Below are 3585 nucleotides of genomic sequence, written 5' to 3'. Positions count from 1 at the left end.
GCTATTTTTTGGTTGCAGCCATCATTGTTATTTGGCCGGCCTGGGCTGGATTCAAACTCGCTATGTTAGGTGTATGTGGCTGGCGCCTTAGCCACTTGAGCCACAGGCGCTGAGCCAGTTGGAATGTTCTGTAGTAGCTCCATTGTAACCCCTGGGGGAGTTGATTTGTTCTGGTTCTTCAAGTATCCAGAGAATTTTGTTGGTTTCTCCTCATGTGTGGTTTCTTCTTTATTTCTTTGCCCTATTTTCTTTTCTCTTTTCTTCCTTCCCTTTCTTCTTTCTTTAGGTCTGGGCTTTGGGCTTAAAATTTCCTATTATCCTCTTAGGTATCCAAGAGAGTTAAAAAATTTTTTTAGGGAGAACACTAGGTGGCACTCCATTATCAGAGACAGCTCCTTCTGAATGTAAAGATCTATGTCTGGATTCTGGATTGTCCTGTCAAGGAGATGAGGCTGGGCTTCCTGTTCCTGTTCTTGAAGACTTGGCAGGGAGTGGTAAGGGGGTACCACACCCCTGGAGAGTATGCTAGATATTCAGGGACATTGCAACCTAGTTCTGGGACCTAGGGAGTTAGGTGTCTTTGCTTGAGTAGGGATCTAGTTCTGGGACCTAGGGAGTTAGGTGTCTTTGCTTGAGGATTGCCTCAGTGATCCAAATGGGACTTGGAGACTGAAAGGAAGATCATGCAGAAGGGCAGGAGCTCCTGGATCTTGTTGGTGCTGCAGGATAAGCCCAAAGAAGCCATGAGACAGACCACTCCTTCTCTGGCCCTCCCTAAAAGGGTGGGTATTTGTGCACAGCCCTGTGGGTCCCCAGCTCCTGTTTGCTATGCTCCACACCCTCCATCTGGTGGGACAGACCCACCCAGGAATTGGGTGGGCCCCCAGTCCACCCATGCAAGGGAATATTGGGTGGGGGGTGGCACTGATCCCCAGAGATTCCATGTGCAAGCTCTGACTTTGGGCCACCACTCTTCTCTTCACTGCCCCTTGTGCTGGCTTCCCTCCCTTCTTACTTTTCTAGTCCTGGTGTGTGTCCTATGCTGTCACTCTATGACTTTACAATGCTTCTTCTTAGCAGATTAATCCAGATGGTGGTGGCTGATCACATTTCTCCCTGACTTTCTGGGAAAGGCTATGGAAAAATGCCTATAGTTCACCATCTTCTTATGCCACTTGCCAGGATATTGCAAAATAACAGTGTTTGACATCCACTGGATCCGTGAATCCAGGGCTGCCTAGTGACTGGGAACCTAGTTCTTTCCTGCCTTAGAAGCCATTATCATCACTAAATACCCCAGAAATAGACATAAGTCATGGAATTATTAGGTAGATCCAAACAAAAATTATAAAAATTTAGCAGAGCGTGGTGGTGCACACCTGTAGTCCCAGCTATTGGGGAGGCTGAGGCAGGAGGATCACTTGAGCCTAGGAGTTGGAGGTGGCAGTGAGCTATGATGATGCCACTACACTCTACCCCAGGCAACAGAATGAGACCCTGTCTCAAAAAAACCCCCAAAACTATAGAGAAACATCTTTCAGTATAGTATATGTTTTAATCATGTAAGGTAAGTACTTGTACGTACCACAATATTTTGAAAAGATCTTTTCTGTAGGTTAGGTTGTGTTCTCACAAGTTAGGGATCATATTCAGTTCTTTATCTTAAGAACTTGACCCAGTGTCTTATTCCTCATGTTAGCTTCTTAATAAACGTTCACTGATGAAAAGAACAACTAGGAGTGAGCTTCAAGGTAGATCTGCAGTTTACTTGGAATAATTATAGAAACAGAACAGAGGAATGAACTATGGTTATGCTTATGTATCCTCCTTGGCTTAGTTCTGTCAATTGGAGACCACTTTCTAGAATTAATGGGGATTTTCAAGTTAGAGCCTTAAAAATCTCCAATCTGTTGGAAAAACAAATCTGAATTAATTGATAGAAGGAAGCTTTTTCAGAACAATTGATCAGCTGTATTGATTCTAACACATAACTAGATGTAAATCTAATCTTTGTTCAACATAATGTATTGATTTGGATTAAATACTATCTCCAGTATTGTCCATGGAGGTTTTGATGCTGCTAGAGGATCCTTCCCAAACATGTGTTCTGATTCATGCTGTGGTCCCCACTGCCTAGTATCCCTAGATGACACCTAGTTACCTGGGCCCAGTCCCCCTTTCTGATGTTGCAGCAGTCTGTGAAAGATAAATTATGTGCCTTGCAGTTTAATTGGCTATTGATTGCTTTTCTTCAGTGGCAAGTAGTATAGTATGTGGTAATTATTGAGATTTCTTTGAAAATGATTATTACTTTTCTTTAGAAGCATGCTTTGGGCTTATTACTTGATATATTATAATTGTCTTTTAAAATTTTGTTTTAATCTTAAATCTTTTGAGGTGTGAAATCCGTAATGTTTTGGTGCTGCTCTTCTCTCTTTTTGAGTTTTTGCTTTTTCTTGCTAGGTTAGGCTCAGGTTCAAAACTCCTTGAACACACAGTGTATCAAAGTGGTTTAAGAGCAAGGGCTCTGGTGTCAGACTGCCTGGATTTGAATCCCAACAGTATGGCTGTTGGCAGTTCTCACAATCTCTTCACTGACTCCATTTTCTCATCTCTTAGGTACTAAATGTCTATTTTATATGATTGTTGTGAGAGTAAAGTGACTTAATATATATAAATCTCTTACAACAGTACGTAATTACTGTTATCTTTTAGCTAAAGATGGAATAAGTAAATTCAGTAACTGACAAAGACTCTCCTTAAAAATAAAGTGCTTTGCAGGCAACGCCTGTGGCTCAAAGGAGTAGGGCGCCAGCCCCATATACTAGAGGTGGTGGGTTCAAACCCAGCCCTGGCCAAAAACAGCAAAAAAAATTAAAAATAAACAAAATAAATTGCTTTGCAAATGTTTGGATGATAAAAATCCTGCTCAGTGCAAGTAATTTTTTGAAAAAGCCATAAAAATCTCTAAAAGTTGGATTTCCGCTTCCACATCTGAGGGTTCTGGTGTTTTCATTAAAGTAAAATTTGTTAGCATGATTGAAGATGAAGGCCCAGTCTGATGTTTGGGGCATAGGGAAGTGGTAAGAGGCGGTTAAGAGAACTAACAATTACGGATCACCCTGTATGCACTGTAACATTTCTCAGCTTAACCATTTTAAGTGTGAGGTTTAGTAGTTTTAAATATATTCATGTTGTGGAACAGATCTTTAGAACTTTTCTTTTTTTATTGAGACAAAGTCTTACTATGTCACCCTCAGTAGAATGCTGAAGCGTCACAGCTCACAGCAACCTCAAACTCTTGGGCTTCAGCAATTCTCTTGCCTTAGCCTCACAAGTAGCTGGGACTGTAGGTGCCTGCCACAATGCCCAGCTATTTTTCTGTTGTTGTCATTGTTGCTTAGCTGGCCCAGACTGGGTTCGAATTCTCCAGCCTCAGAGCATGTGGCTGGTGCCATAACCACTGTGCTACGGCTGCCTAGCCAGGGTTTTTTTTTTTTTTTTAAGACTTTTTTCTCTATGTATAAGATTTAATTCTTGATAACCTATTTCACTGTACCAAATTTGGATACTTAAGGAAATTAT

At 41.5% G+C, this 3585-nt stretch overlaps 1 protein-coding gene across 4 annotated transcripts in view; it reads left to right on the top strand.

Moving 5' to 3' along the window:
- Positions 1-3585, top strand: part of STIL (STIL, centriolar assembly protein) — a 58877-nt gene that overhangs the window by 44887 nt on the left and 10405 nt on the right. The window lies entirely within an intron of this gene.

This window comes from Otolemur garnettii, unplaced genomic scaffold (genome assembly GCF_000181295.1).
Source record: "Otolemur garnettii isolate 467f Iridium unplaced genomic scaffold, OtoGar3 scaffold00210, whole genome shotgun sequence".
Classification (NCBI taxonomy): domain Eukaryota; kingdom Metazoa; phylum Chordata; class Mammalia; order Primates; family Galagidae; genus Otolemur; species Otolemur garnettii.
This window is presented reverse-complemented; position numbering and strand designations above follow the sequence as displayed.